The sequence below is a fragment of the Accipiter gentilis genome, chromosome 26 (genome assembly GCF_929443795.1).
Source record: "Accipiter gentilis chromosome 26, bAccGen1.1, whole genome shotgun sequence".
Taxonomy (NCBI): Eukaryota; Metazoa; Chordata; class Aves; order Accipitriformes; family Accipitridae; genus Astur; species Astur gentilis.
In genome coordinates, this window is record NC_064905.1 from 3,962,323 (window position 1) to 3,983,185 (window position 20,863).

Sequence of the window (20,863 nt, forward strand, 5' to 3'; positions counted from 1 at the left end):
CTTTATCTCCTTTTGCAAGTACGGTATGTATCTCACAGTTCGCAAAGGCAAATACATACACAGAGTTGTCTTGTTTGTTATTCTGGAAGGTGCTGTTTTGGATCAGTCTACCCACAGCCACCCCTGTACTAGCAGGACACTCAACGACAGCTCATTCAGGGACACTGGCACGATCAATTTTTTTTTTAAGAGGAAGAACAGTCACAGATGGGCCCAAAAGGGGATTAGCAAAGGGAGAAATCTGAGTGTGGGTACCAGAAAATACAAAATCAGGCCTTTCAATCCATTCTGTGACCATATATTTCTAGCAGTGCTCTTGCGTTTTGTTGTGTAAAAGTGCTAGTGCAGGCCGACTTTTCCCTGCTCATGTTCACACACTCCATTCAGTTAGCCACATAGAGCCATTTGTACCACTGACTCAAGAGCACTGCAGCTGGCTTTTAAGAAAACCTCGTCTGACACCTAAGAGCTGCCCAACAGCCACGCCAGAGCAAAGCAATGTACGGGAAGTGAGACAGGGCCTAGACTTAAAATGGCACCTTCTTAAAGGAAATAAAGGAGGAAAATGAAAAGGAGCTAAGAGATTTAAGGAACAGACAGTTAAAAGTTCAAGATTACACGCTACCGGCTCCCCAGAAGATGGGAATTAATATACAGGTGTTCAAACCAAACTAAGACTACAAGGTCCACATGGAGAATTGAACTTCAGTTGTCAAGAGAATCATCTCATTGGTCTGCCTTTCTCTAGAGACCCTTAGCATCCCTTCCCTTTTCCAACACATCACAGCTGTACACTGTGCATTGCAGACGCTGTATAGTCGCTCCTATGCAACGTTCACAAGAATACTGTTTCCATAACATGAGTTGTCACTGCACAGGAAACATCTAGATACACTGCCTTTCACAGGGTTATTAGGTACACTTAACACAGAATTACATCCTTCAGGGAACCACTTCCATGATAATCGGACCCCAGCAGTTTGAGTCCTCTGTGCTCACGATGTGAGTGCTGCTGACCTGCCGACTCCGAGGCGGCTGCTGCTGCGCACGGTCGCACAGCCTCAAGGCTGAGCATGAGCCTGGACCCGTGCCAAGACTCCCTCCAAAGGGCTAAGCGTTACATATTAAATAATTATTACAAATAATTACTGCAGTGGTGGTAGAGTGGACAGAGTATGCTAGAAATGCAAGGTGCAAGACAAATTCTGGAAGAATACTGGGTGATATTTTAGACCTGTCAATTCATGCACCATGCTGATTCTTGGTGCAAACATTTAGTCTGGACTGGCGTACAGTGAGCTTCTTTTGCCTTTAACAAAAGTGGTTCATGAGCCTGAATATTAATTCAGTAGCTGAGAGATAACATAGATCAGTAACACCATCAAATCACTGTACTTTCCAGTGGTGGAAGAGATGGACATTACGCTAAATCAAGAAGAAAGTGCAAGTTTGGCCTTTAACAGCCCAGAATGAAATTTCACTTTAATACTCCCTGCTAAGTCATGGCCAATACAGGAGTCTCTGAAGAGGAACTGTGGCTTCTCATCACTTAGAGACAGCAAATTTCATATCTTGGGGAAGCTGGAAGCTGCCGCCTGGTCTGTCGGGGGAAACATCGCTACTTCCCTTTACCCCGTAACATACCTCACAAAACGACCACAGGCTGAAGCTGAAAGACCATAGTTTTCCCCAGGAACATCTAGTGTTGAGCAGCTGCTACAAAAACTGTTCTCCACTATATTTTAATACAAATGGAGCAGATGGGGAATAGCATGGGAGGATTTGGTTTTTGTGAACTTTTGTATATTGTTTCAAAACCAGTTTGGGCTACAAATAAAAGCTTAGTTAGGAAAACTCTCAAGTCCTCCCCTTCACTCAGTTAATGACAGGTGGTTTGGGCTGATGCTTTTGCAAAGCAGTTTATAGGTTTGAGCGGTCCACATGATGTTTAGACAGAGACACTTTCTCAGTAGCACAAAGCCTTCTCAGCTGGCTCTCCTGCCTAGATGACCACAAATGTTAAGAGCAAAAGGCCAGCCAGAGCCGAGAACTAAAACTCCAAGGCTGGCATCCCCTTTTAGTGCTAGCAACCTCCAGAAGAGCCTATTCATTACTGGCTGCAAGGGTGCACAGTTTCAAGCAGTGTAGCCTGTTTCTGCCCCTGGTAATTCTGGTCCTCTTCCTCCATTTAAAAATGTATAGATTTTAGATTTCATATTTGTAAAAGTCACTTTGAAAGTCTCTATATAGATAATACTGATGAGTTTAAATAGCAATTACAGTGGTTTCAACATGTAGACAGTATGTTAGCACTGTACTGCTGTAAGCTGTTCCATGTAAACAAGGTCCACAACTGTTTCAGGGATTGGAACTGCAGCGATGAGTGATCTAGACCAAAGACACCTTCCAGCTATTTTGGCTGTTGTTTGCCAGCACTCCATATGCTGTGCTTGAGATTTCAGTATGCACCTTTCTACTGCTGTATGTAGCCGATACATATTTTCTTTTTGCATAATGAAGTGTGGCCACAGAAATTTGTTTTCTTGCTAGGATAACCCACACTTGAGGAATTTATACTGTATGGGCAGCGTAGATTCCTATGTAGTAGCATACCCTGTAAGTCCTACAGGTCAAGCAGGGCTACTAACACTAATAGAAGTTAATAGCAGTATAATTTCTTTGTATAACAACCAGCACGCAAGCATTAAGAACTAACCTATTGTAACAAACAGTCAATAGTCTTTGCTGGAAAATAACGAGTGACAACCTCACTTAAGACACCGTATCATTAAAACAAAGCAAGCAGCAGATTTCGCAAGGACAAGACCTTCATCAAAGTATATATGTGCTGTATGTTCTTACACAAGGGTGGACATGGCAGAATCAACTGCAATGAAGCCATAATTGTGTACATGTTCAAACTACAGAGTCTGAATTTGTCAACTTCACCTGCAGTTCTAACATCTTAATGTAAAATTTACTTTATCCCTTTTTCAGTATAATTCACAAAGTAATTCAAATCTCCTGCTCAGTATTTTAATTTAAACTTCATCAGAAAACAATTAGACATCATTATGATTCACTCTGAATTATTCAAATATCCCAAACTTTCTCTCTCCTTAAGGTTTAGTGGTACTAAATGTGCAATTCCCCCCTCATGACATGAGTATAGCTCACAAGTGTGTGAGGAGACTGGGCACCCGGAAGATGCAGCTACCCAAACCCAAGAAGTGTGCTCTCCCAAAGCTTCCTTCTTCAGTGCTCTTTTTTTTTTTTCACCCCAAGTTGGTAAATAGCATCTGTCCTTTGAATGCATTCAGGCAGACAACAAAAGGATTCCAAAAAACCCAGGTGCTCAGACAGACCAATTTGTAACAGACTTTGTTAGAGCTGCAGACAGGGCTGAAGACAGGAAATTAACTGTACATCGGATACCATATAACACTTTTCTATGATAGGAGCACAGACTTCTGAAGGCTCACAAATGCCAGAATAAATGCATTTTTCTATCGGCACTCTGTCTTGCATGCACAATTTGATCATTTCAATAGACCTTGCAAAGCTAGAGCTGGTACATAAAGCAATTGCTAAACAATCTGTATCACTGCCCTAGCTTCAAAATGCTGTGCAACAATTATCACCAGGCACCTCTTGATTAATCCAAACATATAAGAGATTAGGAAAAATAATCAAACCAGGAGGAATTAGGAGAAACAGGTACATCCATGAGAACTAAAATAAAGCAAACAAGCAATGAACCAGAAGTTTTATAACTTTTTTCCTCCAGTAAAGTACTTGCTGCTAGTTTCCAAGGTTCTTTGAACCTTGTACTAAATGTTGTCGTGTAATTAATGTCAGGCCAGCAACCTCGCCTTTTCCAGGTTGTCATGACTCTGAAGCAGAAAGGAATAATTATTCGGTATCTGTGGGTAGCTGAAGGTTATTTTAATACCTGCGTACTTCTAGCTTACCATGAAAAATGACCCTCAAGTTTCTATAAAAAGCAGCTGTTCAATGTATATCATATTCAGGAACATTTAGGAACACTGTAAATCTGCTCTTCCTATTAAACAGTGAGGCTAACTGCACAGACATGTTTTGATTTATAGAGCTCACTGTCTAAAATTCATCCTTTCTGCCTCTATTTAACATTTCTGTGTTTCTACATGAATTACATTGTTTATAAAAACAGAGAGGTAACAAGAATTAAAGTATCTTTAACAGTCAGCTACCTCAAACTATCTCCTACAAAGCATATTTACATTTCAATCGGTAGTGTTTTCCTAAAACATACATGAGACTAGAGAGCAAGACCAGGCAGATTTGTTAAAGATAAATATTCTGAAAGAGGGCTAAACTGATTATAACAGAAACATTCATCCAAATAAGCTCATTAAGGTTTTTGAATTTTCTGTTAATAATAGCCAATAGCTAAAAATAAGCCATGACGTTTCCAGCAATTAGAACAAATTGAGAAGTTACAATGATAAACTTACTAAAACGTAAACCCTTCTTTCATTCAGAGCTTCGGGATGCAAGCTGCAGTTTACTAAAGCATACAAATCTGTATTAAAGTTCTTGAAACAATCTTAAACACAGACAAAGAATGGTTTAAGATTATGTCACATTTCTTTTCGGAGCTGCAATGAAAGCTACAATACTATATTGACATCTAAATACATTTCATTTGTCTCAAGAAAGCATTTAAAGTTATTTCAGCTGCTATTCAGCTCCTCTGATACTCAAACACTGCACATGCACGTACAGATTAAAGTATAATGCTCTGCAGCAAACAGCTTTCAGAATAAAATATTTTCTGTTTCTTAACATCCTACCTTCATAATTGCCTTCTAGGAGACCCAGATGCTCAAGTGCCTTCACAAATCCAACAATTATCACCAGTACAACAATCATTTCAAGTCCCTCCAAGTTCATCTTGAAAAATTATTCATGTAAAACCATCTTTTCTTAGGGAGCGTCCTGACATCAGAGTTAGACTTTAATTAAAAAGCTCTCCTAGTCCAAGACATGCCACACAACCAGTCAAATACAATGCTAAAGAAGCCCAGCATATTGCCTCCATAAAACATTTCCATTGACAGCAAGATGAACACAGGAATGTAAGGAAGGCAAATCTTACCATGTCTGCATCACTTGCCTGCATGGATACAGATGTTTCAGTCTCTAAGGCAACAGAATATACAGTAACCACTTTGTTTAGCATTTCCTCTCTGTCACAGCCAAAATTCACCAAATCTGTCTGATATGTAGTAAAATCTGATGCTCCTTTTTCACACTGAATTACAGTTTTAGAGAGATCCCACACTTTAACAACACAGAGGAAAAAGTCCAAACACATTCTTTGCATGATACTAAAGTGAACTTCAGAAAACTCAAAGCAAAATCATTTAGTTCAGAAAATAACCTATTGCCGTATTTCCCCATCAAGTGAAATACACTTACAGAAGGTTAGCTACACATTTGAGTATCGTTTCCCACACCGCACACACATTTTACATCAAATACAGGAATCTAGTAAAATATTAAATAAGGTAAGAAGAGACTTGTTAGAGGGAAATCACTGTTACAGTTTGAGGGTATGTGAGAAACAAAAGCCTTTCCCTCTTGCTGCACAGCCCTGGGGCCTCTGTGCAGATGGTGGAACAACTGCCCTTGGTGTAGGTCAGCTGCCGTTCCCAGACTAGGAAAGGCAAGAAATGGCACCAAGGACACAGTACGCGTGCAACTTACTGCTCTGCCTCAGGAAGCGCTTTTCCAAGCACTCAGGAAAACTGGAATCGTTTCCAAGTCCTTGGACCTGACAGTTAGGAACAGATTCTCTGAAGGACCTTATTCCCACCTAAGCACCTTAACAGCAGACATTAGCAAGCACTTGTCTGTCCTTCCTACTTACCTTCACTCAGCTCTCCCTATTTGCAGCCAGTTTCAGACATGCACAGAATTGGGAAAAAAAACCAAAACCCCAAACCCTTTTGAAAGTCTGGCCACTTGTTCTGGTAACTGTCGATTATTTGGCCTGCCAAATGCAGTGCAATGGCTGCCACTTCTGCCCACAAGGTCACCTACCGCACTCATTCTGTTTACTCATTTTGGGATAATCTGACTTTGAAAGTAAGAGAGAGATATTTCTAAAAAAGTCTAAACTTATGTAAATATTGTAATTATTATAATATTACATTAATAATACTCATCTGAAAGACTGAAATCTGACTCAGTGTTTTCAGTTATTGTTTTTTAACCATTTGTGTACTTCTGTCTTTAACTGATATTTTATGTTCATGTCTCCCGGGATATTCTTGTCAAGTTGCATTAAGTACTTAAATGATGTTACGAGGACTTGAGTACCAAGGCCTTCTGTACACTTGCCAGCTTACCCTCCTGGAACTACAAAATGGATCCTGTATGGCCGTATAGAGCAGAATCAAACCCAAAGACTCTTTTGAAAGCTGGTTAATGTTTTTTTCATTGACTTCAGCAATGTTTTGCTGCATTGCGGGGTGTTGCTAAAGGCCTAAACTAAGCTGTTTCCCATATAATTATTCCAATGTATTAATATTTTAGAGGTATTCCTTCATTATCAATATAACTAACATCATCAGCATCTACAGCTTTTCTCAGGTATCCCCATTCAAAAATAAATCTTATCTGCTTCTCCTCACTATCAAACCTCATTTGAGGATCTCACAACTCCTTACCAAATTTCTCATTGTGCCTTAACACTCCTGAGGGGAGGTTAAGAATTTACTGAAGTATCAAATCCAATTACTATGGAAATGAAATAATCTTTGGGACAGTGCAGACATAAGGTATTATAATATATAACAATAAATAATGTTTTAGTACAGAAAGCAAAAGAAACACTACCTGATGGAAATGGACTGGGATAGAGGGTAAAAAGAAGAAAGTAACTTAAGCTTAATTTTGGTCGAGTTTAAAACCTCTGCTCCTACTAAAAGTGACATGAGCTGAATGATGCCAATAAGCATTCAAAATTAATTTTATTTCTCTTTGGAAAGATTTCTCACTGTCCAGTGCACTTGTACCACTCTTAGGGTTTGCTGCTGCTCTCAGCTGAACCACCAATGCAACCAATTAACAAACATATAATTTCTTCTTGTCAAAAAATCCGTTTTGTAGAACGCAAGAATGGTCCAAAGAAATGGATTTTTTTTTAATAAAAGCTGCATTTCCAGAGTAACCCAGCTCTTTGACATGTTGAGGCATTCTCCCTCCCTGCTTGGATTCAAGAGGCAAAGTCCAAGTTGTGCTTTAGCCCATGCAGGGCAGAGAGCTGCCCTTGCCCAGTGACAGACCTCCAACCTGGGAGGGCCTCCTCCACCCCCAAAAAGTAGAGAAGGCACTTCCACAGACCCTACCATCCTCTTGTGACACTTTTGTAATTGAATTATTGTTTGGTCTGCACCCTACTTCACGAAAGCTATTTGAAATGTTTCCTCTTTTTTCAGACAAAAAAGCAATTTGTAAACCTCAGAGTACTTCCCAGCTGTTCTCTGGCCAGCCCAAGCCACCAGCAATAGTGTCTTTGGGGAGAGAGAGAGAGAAAAAAAGAACCTACTCAAATATACTCCAATCAAAACTTATTTAGCTTGGGTGAAGCCGACAGAACAAAGCTGCAGGCTGTGCATTTCATCCTAGTTACTTTCTCATAGCAATATATCATATTTGTAACAAACTCTCAATATAATTTTCAGTCGCTCTTTTTTGAGCCTCAGCAATTCACTGTGAAGGAAAACACTCCTGTCAACAGAGAAACACAGGAGAATTCTGGGAGGAAAATATCCAGTTACCACTGATTGCAGTATCTGATTATCCATTCATGTACGTACACGCAGTGAAACTGTGGGCATTGCTACCTTAATTCCTCCTCTCTGTTCAGGGAGGAGGACTGGGTGCCCGGCCAGCAGTGTGCTGCAATGCCAGGGGGCAAGTTACCTGGCTGGACTTCCAGGCCATCACAGAGCGCAGGAGGGACACAGAACACCAGGAAATCAAACTCTGTTTATCACTGCAATACGCAAGCAGAATCCAGCATTCCTGGGAGTTCATTAGGTATGGATGCTAGGCCTAAGTAACTGCTTAATTAGCATCTGCTTTGCAGTTAGTTTTTCATAGCATGAGATAAAAATTAAAGTGCATGAAGTATAGAACAAAAAGAAAAGAGGAGGAGAAAGACATGGCCAAAAAAAAAAAAAAAAGCAGAACTACAGACAGCTTTTCTCTAGGCAGACTCTCTGGGAGATGCTCACATACAGTGCTCTGATGTCGGATAGCTTGAACTGGTGCAGAACTGGGCATCCAGATGGGTCTGGCAGGTAACGTGTTGGGTGCAATGCTGGGGACCACACAGATAAACGGCTTGTGCCAGTGTCCTCACCACACTTGTGAGAAACATCACCCTTCCATTCTTAGCAAACAAGGAAACGTCTCTCAGCTAACTCACACATGCAGCAAACAGCAGGAATCAGGAAAGCAATCAGGACCAGCACAGTATCTATTTGTTAGTTAAATTTTGCTTTACAGCTACCCTTAAGGGCATGTCTACGTTTTGACCCCACTGTCTCAGCTCACAGCCCAGATACACTGCTCCTCTCATTTCCATCCGCCATTCCTCCCCTACACAAATCTCTTCTTTTCTTTTCTTTTTCTTTAAACCTTGGAAACTGGGCCAAGTCCAAAGAGAAGATGACCCGTTCAGCATCACAGCTCCACTCTGATTAGGGTAGCAGCTGACAGCAAAGCCCCTGAGATTGCACTGCTCTGATCAAGGCCAGCTGTTCCTGATGGCCTCAGAATTCCATCTACCAACAACTGAAACCAAGGCAGATCACTGCAGAAAACACCTACAGCCCTCAGGGGGATCCACCCAGGGATGGCAGCAGCACAAGCAGCGCCGCAGACTTTCCCTCTGCTCCCTGGCCCTTCGCTTCACACAAGAAATAAAGAAGGGGACAGTGCCAGCTGCAACGTGAGACTGTTTTGCAAAGTCACGGTAGTACACAATTACACAGCTAATTCGGGACAGGGATTCCCAAGCTAGTCCGTACGCTGGGCTCCTCACTTCTTACATTGCTTTGCTCCTCTAGGCAGTAACCAGTCGCTCAGCTGAGTTTTGTTGCAGCAGACGCTGGCTGATCCATCATTTTATTAATAGTATGATTACTGTATAAATATTTCATTCCATGGTGTGTGTAGGAGGCTTCATTATGCCTCAGTGTCTTCACATGCACATCTTTTTTAAATACAGCTCTGTTAAACTTATGGCAAATGTGTCAGTTCCAGCTCTTTCAATATTTCCTTTAATGCTCTCAGTATTTTCTCAAATGCTAATAATGATAAATTCCAATTTATTCAGTGAATAAAATTCACATCTAATAATATAATTTCTTTTCTAATACAGTCATAGAAAAAGATGCAGTGAGAATTTAATGCAAATGGGAATTAAGTCTTTGAAAAAGAGAGTTGTCATTTTCCTACTTTATGTGCTGTATAATGAAACAGTACAGTAAGTATTGGTTAGGTGTCCAGGGCAGTATTTTCACACTTCAGTGTTTCACAGACAACTTTGCCACACTCTCGTTTTTTAAACCATCCTAGTCATATCCTTGATATAGACAGTGTCATCTTATTTTTTTTTACAGACTACTAACCATGTTCTTAATATAGACACTATCAACAGTGTTCAGTGATTTAATCCAGGAACAATCAGCAGTATGAACGCCGAATTACACTTTTAACACAAGCAACTGCCACATTTCTGTTTGCTACTCCATCCCAGAAAAGGCAGTGCAAAACATTTGCAAAATGTGTTTCAGTTTTCCCAGCCCCCAGGGTCTGCTAGCAGCTCACACTCTAATTCTTTATTTTTACATTTTTGATTTCAGAAGCAGTGTGGGACTTTCTTAGTCTAAATAAATGATAAAATATTAAATTAAGATTTCTCAGGCAGAGATTTAATTTTCAGGTGAATGCTGAGGAGAAATTCCAGCTTGCGTCACTGAAAAAATGACTCTTTGATTATGGTTCAGTGATACCAGTGGTCTCCAAAGCGATCACTAGGCACACATTTACTTCCAAAGTAACAGTTAACATCTGTACTGAACTCCTAGTCACAGCATGGTCCATTTTTTAAAGAGGCTGTTTAAATCTGACTCAGACACAAATTTCCATGGTTCTGTATGCACACTTGTTGAATGCCTGCACCCGCAGCAAGAGAATGCAAAATCACCTGTGAGCAGAACAGCGGTAAACCAGCACCAAGAGCTGCAGTGGAAGAAGAAGCCGAGAGGCAACTGCAGCAACATCACCTAATGATCGGTAATGCACTTCACGACCGATTTCCAAGGTTGCGGGTATATCATGGACCCAGGTTACAGGTGGAGAATGGGATGCATGGTATGATGAAGCGACTTGACTAAGGTCATTGAGTCTGTCCTGGCAGAGCCAGTGGCAGAAAATGAGACTCCCAGATATTTCGTGAGTATGCTCCCAGCCATACAAAGCCATTCTGCTCTCATGGATTTAGCAGGGAGGACAGATAACAACAGGCATGGAAAGCAGCTGAACCTCTCACATTAAAACAAATTAACGTGTCAAGGTAATTAATGCCTCCTTGTGTAAAAACCTGTCATGTCAGAGGAAGCATGAAACTGGAGTTAAAACAGACCGCCACCACAGGCTTGCAAGGCTGTCAGGGATATATGCTGTTTGCAAAAGCACTGCATATGGATTCTCATGTCTTTCCTGAAGCTTTAGTCAAATTGGCTACATCATACTGAGAGGGCTTCAGAGAAGCCTCAGCTCCCTCAACTGAATGACAATGGAGAGCGTTCCAGATACTCAACATAGCAAATACGGTGACTGCCTTTTCTCTGTTATAAAAAGGAGGTGGAGGGTGCTAATGGTATGAGAGAAAAAAACATATGGTGCATAGCAGAGCAGTGGAAAAATAAAGCAAGTTTTCAGAATTTTGGTGAAATTTTAGTTTGAAGAATTTTCCTCTAAGCAATCATCACAGCAGAAAACAAGGCTTAATGTCCGGATTTACCAGCAGGAAAAACCTGGGTCGTCCAGCATCTGAGCAGCCAGTCACCTGCCTGTTACAAGCAAAACTGTGTGGAGCATTGACTGCACAAAACTCTGTCCCGACCACAGACAAGGCTCAGATACGTTACTGTTGTTTTAACATAAATGTGGGCAAAAACCCGTGAGAAGCATTCCCTCCACTGAAAGAACTGGACTAGAAAAACACGCAACTCCTTTGGTTGTTTTTTCTGCTTTTGAAAAAGTCTAAAAGCGGCTATCATAACTATCTTTAATATACAACAGGAATTTCCTAGGGAAGAGGATCAGCAAACCAGGAGTCTGCTCAAACACGAAGAGGCACTGCTGGATTGAACCAACCCTGCCTCAACAAGCAGAGTATGATACCCTAGAAAGGAAACATTTTGCCTTTTTTACATTTTAGTTGCAATTTATGATTATCATACAGGAAGCCATTTCAAGACCCATTCTTGAAAAAAATCCCCTATCTTAGCACAACATACAGACTTGCCAAAAAATCAAGATCTATTTTAATCTTTAACTTAACTGGGTGAAGCTCTCACCTTCCTGGTCTTATTTTAGAAAATGAACAGCCCAGTGGTTAAGTCCCGTACTTGCCTTGCAGCTGGAACGTGCGGCAGGCTCTGCGACCACTGAAGCAGTACGCCCACTCATAGCTGCAGGGACGCTGCCACATTCTCATCCCAAGTACGACTTGTAGCCCGGCCGTGATGTCCGACGCATAGCTTTTGCCATTAATTTTTAAAACTGCATGGCAGCATTAGTAGGCCAATTGCCTTCGCTTTCTGATTTCTAATTATAAGGAGAAAAAGAACCCCCAAGACAAAGTCATGTTCAAAAGGAAAAAAGAAAACTCTATTTGAAGACAAAGTGTCTTGCGAACTCTCCCATCATATGTATCAATTTCCAGCGACAAATGTCCTATAATCTAAAGGAGCTGCTACCTATTGCATACAGACACCAGTTCATTCTGGTCATCGGCCATCTCTACCTTTTTTTTCAGCCACGGCTGTAGCGCTGGCTGTCAGCTCAGCGAAGCTACTCTTCTGCCGTTCTCATGCCTGCAGCCATTGGGGAGGTGGCAGCAAGCAGCACCCTGCAGGCTCAGGCCACAACGTGACAACTTCTCCTCCCTCCCAGCCTTTAAGTGAGAGGTAGCTCCAGCTTCGCAATGCACATGGCACATGGTGGCAGGGCAGGAAGGAGCTCCTTCCCACCACCACCATCCCTGCTGGGCACAGCCTGGGGCACGAGGGGCAGGACCGTCGCTCGGCTCTCCAGTTACTTTCCAAGGTCTCCTCCCTTCCTGGGAAGGCTGTTTGCACCAGGTACAGGCTTGTGTTCGAACTTACCTCATTCAAAGGGTTGATGAGAATCAAGGTCATGTCTAGGATTTCACCATTAAGAGCAGCAGAACAAGGGCCTGAAGCAAAGGTTCTGACTTAGGCTAAAAATTAAGTATAAATGCAATATTGTGGCACAGGCAGGCTTTCAAAGGCACAGATATCTGGATGCATTAATATGGTTTTTCATGGAAGTCTCTGCTTCCTTCAGATTTGTATCTAATTCTCTTTACATCATTTAGAAAGCTTTGGCACTTGAGAAACCCATTGGAAAGCCTCCTCCACACCATACTTCACTGACTCATTTAGTTATCTACAGTTGCTGACGTCAAAGGATGGAATAGAGTTAACCACCAACATTACTAATGAGCTGTGAAAGCACTCTTCTATCACCCTATCAGCTATTTAACTTAATATTTAAACTATATATTCAAACTGTGTATTCAACCCCAGTGTTCAACTGACAGCTTCAAAACAGACATAATTTCAGCATTCTCATTAGAGAAAACACCGCAAGAAACTAGCCCATGAAATAAAGCACTTCACAGCAATGTATAATGGCATAGCACTCCCTTTCTAGTGGATAAAAGTGAACAGGTTTACAGGTGGAAATAATTCTTTCTTCACCCATGACTGGTAGATATTGTTATTTAAATTGCACAAGCTCACACTTCAAATATCTAGAGTGAATCTTAATGCAAAAGAAACAGCATAGAAGATTCAAAATGGCCTACAAGTAGATCTAGTTATATGATTCCTCAAATCTGATAATTAGTTGTTCAAAGCACTCTGCATTTGATTAGAGTTTGTCCGATTTACGGCAGAAGTCTAAAGACTGTTGGAAACTGTGGGATTGTTATCACAGGAGGTCCTACCCTACCCCAGGGGATCTGGGAAATGCAGTTTGCCCAGTGAGACTTGTATTCTGGACATACCGGTGCTGGGGGAAAATAATGAGAGGACAAACCACCGCGTGCGTATCTGAGAATCTCTTGGTTCAGCACGTCTCACAAAATATATTGGTTTTGGCATAATCTTAAACGGGTAAAAAATCAGGACCACAAAAATAGCCTGAGAACCACCACCTTTGTTTTGCTTCCAGAGCTACTGCAAGTCCCTGGTGATTCAATTTTACCAGAGAATCCAAAATACCACTTCCTTTTTGAAGGAACCAAATCTTATACTTAATCACTGCTCTCTAAAATAGCAAGTTTAGCCAATATCGTGTCAGATCACATACATTAAGAGCTTAGGAAAGATTATCTATTAATGGAAGAAAACACTATATTTGTTTTGAAGCAGCATTCTGAAAGACATATCTCACGTCTGAAGGCAGCTTGTTGTGTTAGCAGATATGTTCCTTTTATCATAGCCCTCAACAGAACATTTAAGAAATAAAGATGCAATGTGCTGCTTGACAACTAGACCGAGCAGAAAGTTACCTAGCTTGTCTAACATATGGAAGCACTCATTTCTCCTACAGCATTTTCTATTAGACTTGCTTAGTAAGAAAACCATTTTAAAGTTACCCAGTGGTGAATTTTGACTTTCTCCCTTTCTCTTTTCAGAAATTAGAGCTGTAAATTGAGCTGTGCAGAAGATATTAAAGTATGCCCTCTGCAACTTAGCAGGTCACAGAAATTCACATCTCAGGCTCACACGCCACACAGTAATTGCACCACCATGGCCCTGGGCAGTTTCCAACTGCTCAAAGCAAGACTCAAGCTGAGCAGCTGATTCTGTACATCAGCAGGAATGACAAGGTTGCGTCCACAAGGCTGCTGCAGATGACTTATAGAGATAGATTAAAAAAATAAATATTTATGACTTGGCTCAGGAAAAGGTGTTAACTGTCCATTTATATTTAAAAGGCATAAATATCAAGGAGGCAGAGGAGTTGTTGCAGGGGTTTACAGAGCATAACTGAAAATAATGGGATGAAGCAGTGCCAAAGGGAAGTGCAGGTCTGACCCTGATTTTCATATACAGGCAAGGCTCCCACTTAGACCCAGAGAATCTCACTGCTAGAGTACTCTGCATCTGAGTTAATGAAGATTTCCTGAAATATTCACTGAAATCTGCACTCACTGACAAAGAGCATCAACAATGCATTTCACTGAGATCATTTGTGCTCTGAGAGCATTTTCAAAGGGCTGACTCTTCTCTTCTTGTCTTGTCCCAGTCTGTGCTGGGTGTACTTTGAAATATGGAAGCGTGCAACGGAGACGCTCTCTCTCCTATGGTTGCCTGACCAGAAACCCAGGGAAATGAAAGACCTCGTTCCATGCAGTACATATCGACACACATCCCTACAGTGTGGGGGAAATCTCAGTGTGTTGTTTGATCTTTTTCAATACAGATTAGTGAATAACACAGGGGCCTGGGAACAGTAACGCCTAGTCTCTATGAACATCAAATAAAAAGTGTGCAAACATGGTCAGCAACCATATTTTACACATATTTTACAAAGGAACTGTAGTTGGGTGGACACCTGCAAGAAGGCAGCAGAAAAGCAAAGGGATGTTGGCCCTCAGGACCACTGAGGTACCCAGATTTCAGGCTCACTCCATCCCACAAAGGGGAACTGTGTAACGTTACCCAATTTCCTAGAATTTGTCCTCAACAAAGAAATGGTCGCTCTAAAGAACAAACAGCAGCATTTATTTAATTGAAAACAGACAACAGAATCAGAAAGGTTTATAAGGACAAAGGTGAGGAAAGTAAAAACAACCAAATTTAATTTTCTCATCTCTCCAAAACCAAATTCAACAGGCTTTAGAGATCTGGCAAACTTCCAAGTGTTGTGTAACCCAACGATGATCAACTCAACACAGGAGAACGAATCGCTGGGATTCTCCAGCTTCGCTTTTATGCCACACAGTTTTTCTTGGTGATACATTTACCTTCACACTCCCCCATTACCTCACGGACTGATTAATTCTTAATGAACTCAAAAGAAAATTCCACTTTCTCCTCCAAAAGCATTAGCTGGCCTCAAATCTTGAGAGGTGCTAGTAACTTTCTGGTAGGCCAAGTGCCATTCCCTGGTCTTGACTAAATTATTAGTGAGCTGTAAACTCAGAGTGAAAATATGCTTTTGAATTTGGTGAGGCAAAGTTTAGTACTTGCGTACACTGTGCTTATATTTAAGAGACGTATCAACAAATAAACTTTCCTGAAGCATGCAAATAAATGCATGAGGCTTACTGACACTTCTCAGCTCACATCAAACACAACAAAACCCAATCACTTTGGGGAAACCATCTCCGAGAGATAGGGACAGATATCCAGAAGATCTAGAAAAACTATACAGAAGTAGGAAATCATGTTTTGTCATGATGATTGCATCACAGCAGTAATTTATTCACCTGCTAAACTGTTTATGGCTCTAACAAACAAGGAGAGATGAAATATCACAGACCTATACAGAGAAAAATTATGAAGATCTGCACACTGCGGTAACATAAGGAGATGGTTGCAGCAAGAAAAAAGTTGCTGATGAGATACTTGAATGCACAAAAGCAGTACACTCCAGCCATGGAACAGAACAGATGCCCTTCTGCTTAAGAAGAGAAAAAATTTAAATTGATTGAATTGTGGGGTTGAAGTCAGCTGGGAGCAAGTGGAAAGCAGGAAAAAGAAGCTGATGTTTTACATGCATGAGTCTATCTGGAATTGAAGAATTTACCTGTCTTCTGAGACTTCACAGACAGGCTGCCTTACAGCCACACTTCCCAGCCACAAGACACAACACTTTGCTTGGTGTAGAGTATTTGTCTTTTCACTGTCAAACGTTTTCCCAATAGCAAAATATTGCATTTATAGAGAGCAAAGCGTTGGTGATCCAGACACTCCTAACAGCTTGAGTGGCATGAGTGAATGTGTAGCTATGCTCAGTGTTTTCCATTTTTACAGGAAATAACATTATGACTGGACTAGAAAGCAGATGGGCAGTAGTCTGATAGTTTTCAAACATCACAGATACATCTGTTGGTTGTACGGATGTTGCCCTTGCTTTAGCGTACACGAGACAGTGGCACAGAAAACATTCCCTTACATATGCTATCTTCCACCTTTTTTGGTAGCGATAATGCCAGACAACAAAGATGAAGAGATGCCGAAAAAGATCTGAAGTACAGGAACCCACTTGAAGACAAAGCTGAGCTAGCAGGATTAGACTACCTGATTTTGTATTACTGAGGGGAATTTATGTTCTCCATCAGAAAGGCAGGCACTATCACAAGATATGTAGCAGGGTTTGCATTCATATTACGTCTTAAAATCATGAGAGAAAGTTGCACCAGGAACACAAGGTGCCAGTTTCATTCTCCTCAGAAGACCAGAGGTGATGCTGTGAACTAAATATATGTTATCCCAATATAGCGAGCCTTTTTGTCCTCAGAAACTTTGGTGTAACCCTAGTCCCCTTGTGACTAGAACTAAAGTTCTGTAAAACCTAAACTATGCTTAAGAAGGCCACAGATATTTGCAACTTTACATTGCCACAAACACTAGAAAAAGTGCTTCAGAACAAAACAGATTTGTCTCTGGGTTTGGCAAGAGCTGAGCTGTGCCTATGTTCATGATGTGGCACTTGATATATACCTGTACACTAATAAGACATTATTTTAAAAGCCTGTATACTCCTCAATATATAAGTGACTACTGAGCATTCAGCTTCCACCTCAGGGAAGAAAATGTTTGAAGAACACGTGGTGAAATGGGGTTCCAGTGTAAAGCTTCAATTTTTACATCAATTACTTCACAGAAATCTTAAGACATGCTCTGTCTTTCAGACACTTCTTGTTGCCAGAACTATGTTGCAGGCTTCAGAAATAGGTGGGTTATCCAGACAGCCTGATGATGTACCACTTTCCATCTTCAGTACAAGCATCAGCAGTACAGAGAAACAAGAAACTCAGGGAGAATTTTTTCGTCAGGATTTTTTTCTGACACAAGGGAGATGTTGTTATGGGAAAAGAAACACTGAGAAATAATGTAAAACAGTGAAAGACAAAAACAAATCTCCAGAAAGCAATCAAAAAAAGACCTGTTTTTCTTCTCCACAGTCTGTTTCACAATAAATTTAAGCCACTTAACTCCAAAGCAGTAAGCATCTCTACTTCAGGTTGTAAGTCATTTGGTTCCAGATAGCAGTTTTGTTTCAGGGGAGGTAAGCCTCTTTCTCAGCTACTGAGTTGCAGCAGAAAACCAAAAGCAGCCTGAGGTTTCCTCTGAGTTTTTAGTAAAAAGTTGGTTACTTTATATTTCAACTTAAGGTTACAGGCTAAAACATTTCCACTGCTGCATTACTGCTCACGCAATGCCCATGAGAGTGGTATCAATACGATTTTTCACTGAGAAAGGCCTCAGGGAGTTGACTGGCATTTCAAGGACCAGAATAGCTGAGTCTGCTTAGAGGAGATTTAAAGCATTCTGTTCCTCAGCATCTTGCATCATATCGGTGCTTTCAAGACCATGCCTGACAAATATATAAATCTACAGTAGGAAAAGCTTGAAATTCTGACTCTATGGCTAAAGCTGAGCAAACAGTTCTATCAATTAAATGGAGAAGTCACATTTCATTTCATTCAAAATCAGAGCAGTCTTTATACACGAACATGAGCACAATCAGTTCCCTAGCCCACAGATACTTGCAGAACTATAGCAAAAGAAAAAGCATAGTAAACAGAACTATGGTTAAACTACCATTGCTGCTTTACCTGGGCTAATGAGTACCATCTGGGTTCCAGAACTGCAAAGTTTAAAGAAAAATAAGTATATTTTTATCTTACAACCTTTATTTTCTTCCCCTCCCAACCATATTAGCAATTTCTTCTGCAAAAGCACCCAGCAAGCTCCATTAACTATTAAAAATACCTTTTGGGTCACATCACACTCAATGAAATCTCTTGCGTTGTGCTGTGCCTAATCAAGTAGGCAAGACTGAAACTGAAGGTACCCCCTGCACTCTGCAAGGCTCCTCTACTAATCCCAGGACCCCAAACAAATACAATTAAGGATATGCTTAAAAACATATTTTTAAACGTGCTACAGCTCTGCATTCCATTCCCCCAAGAACAGCGCAAAGACCCTGAACAAGCAGAATTCTCTTTATAAATAAAAATACCCAGACTTTATAAATACTGATTTGATATGAAACAAAATAAATAAACTTACTCATTTTTCATACTAAAATTGCAAATATCTCAAAAGTAGGAATCCTCTCCACCCCTTCTCTCTGCTGAATTTCCTTGTTGCCTTTCCACTGGTGGTATCCCAATAACCTGCCTGATTAAAAGTCTAATCACTAGCCTCTCCTTCCTACATTTTCCAAGAGCAATAGGTTCTGACTTGTTCCTCTTCTCTACTAAAACAATGACAAGGAGGATTTCAACATCAGCATAAAGGTATAAATCACAAACTAGAGGCTCCCTCAACAGATTTCAGAGTGCAATACAGCAATCAATCCTCAGAGCACAGCCCACCAGGTGAGCTGGAATAGATGCTTCTCGTAACAATTCTCCTTCATATGAAGGACTCCCACATACACACACTTCCCAAGGCTCCTTGTTTCGCAGTCTACCGAGGTCTAAATTGACAGTGCAGCTTTCTATAGATGCCACACAAACTGAAGATAACTGCCAATCCCAGTCTTCTGGGTTTTAGGATTCATTTTGTTTTAAGGCAGCGTATTTTTCTTCATATATTATCATTAGCCTGAGGGTAACAAATGAATATTACTTGTTATGGGAGGCTTACAGAAGAGGTGTATTTTTAAAAATGAAATTCTAAAGCCTGATGAAATCTGCCATAGTGCTGAGTTCTGAGATATGCTGGGGTAAACAATGGCTATATATGGACAGCATTTTCAAAAGCATTAATTTTTAACTTGTCTCCTAAACCCCTCAGCATCCTTTTTGCAGCCAGTGTAAGGACCATATGACCTGAATACTAATTTTTACTTCAGTGGATCTGCAGAAGGCTATTTTTTGTATATTTCTTTAAAATGGAGCTTCTTTCCAAAATGCTGCTTATAACTTACGACTGCATCAGGTGTTTATTTTTAAGGCTTTATTTTTTTATTTGTCAGTATTCATATTCACGTGTAATAACTTTTTATCTACTTAGGTCTAAAAACTGTTGAAAGAGGCATTTATAAGTTTCAAACAGAAATGCTGAAATACAAGCCAGCTTTTTATCGCAATGAGACATGACGGATGGCATTTTCACATCCAACCCCTCTTCCATTAATTGTTCCAGAGTTCCTTAAAATATGAGAAATACTATACAGCCTTGTTACACTTCAGTATGTTTATTCCATTGATAATGTGCAATGTGCCTGGTTCAAAGTGATGCTTATCGCTCTTGGAGGCGATGAATAAATTGTTTAAGGAGTGTGGAGACTGCTCATTGCGCAGAACTCCCCAAGCCAAGGTTGATGAGGGCATCTAAGGAACGTGGAGGGGAATACAGCTGGGTACCTAAGGGATGAGCTCAGTATGCACAGAAGTAGGCACAGAAGTATCACGACATGACAGAGTCAATAGTACACCCACGCATTAGAGGCTGATCAACTGCTGCAGAGGAAAAGAGCCTCCTAACCCAGGTTTTGGAAGCGAAACTGATTTCAAAAGCCAAAAATGGAAAGTTAGACTCAAAAGGCTTCGAAAGCGTAACCCCTCTGTGGTGAATCAGTTATTCTATACCAAGTGCAGGACGCAAGCTAAGGTATAAAACTGGTAGCCAGAAGGTGTTCAAAAGTGGACGTGAATGCATATTGAGGATGTTATGTTTAGTATGTCCAAAAGAGACAGGTGAGCATGACCAAAAGCACTTTAATCTTTCAGACGAAAAAAATACAGCATCTACTACAAAACTATAGGTCATTCAGAGAGAGAAATACAGCATATGTGAATCTAGTAACACATTTTGCTACCACCTCAAATCTGAGCTTCACTCCAGAAGTGAGGCACTCACTAGCGTGGGAAAACACTCCCTTCTTATTTCATCCTCAAAATGGTAGCGGTGATACAGCTGTAAAGAACATATGGACCCTTTTCTCAGTTGATAAAAAACATCCTAACATCAGTCAACAGAGGTGGAAAGGAAAGGAAAAAAGCCAAGCATAAGAAGTTTCTTAGCATTCATATAAAATGTTGCTGGCTGATCTGAATAGTAATTGAAATGAGATAACCAAACGCAAAAAATCTAGAGTGGTGCAGAACTAATCAATGAATTTGAGGACAGTGAGTACCTTTTACAGTGTCCAGCTGAAATATGAAAAAAGTCCGTATTTGGAAAGCGAACAATTTTAAGCTTCACAAATGACTGCAGGAGAACGTGCCTTGTGTACCATTTTCTGTGTATTGATCATCAATATCTGTCCTGCAATTAGCATTACAACAGCACTGATC

The 20,863-nt window shown here is 40.7% G+C and overlaps 1 protein-coding gene across 2 annotated transcripts in view; it reads right to left on the reverse strand.

The window, feature by feature from the left end:
- KCNIP1 (potassium voltage-gated channel interacting protein 1) overlaps window positions 1-20,863 on the reverse strand; it is a 299,265-nt gene that overhangs the window by 139,575 nt on the left and 138,827 nt on the right. The gene's annotated exons all lie outside the window — the stretch shown is intronic.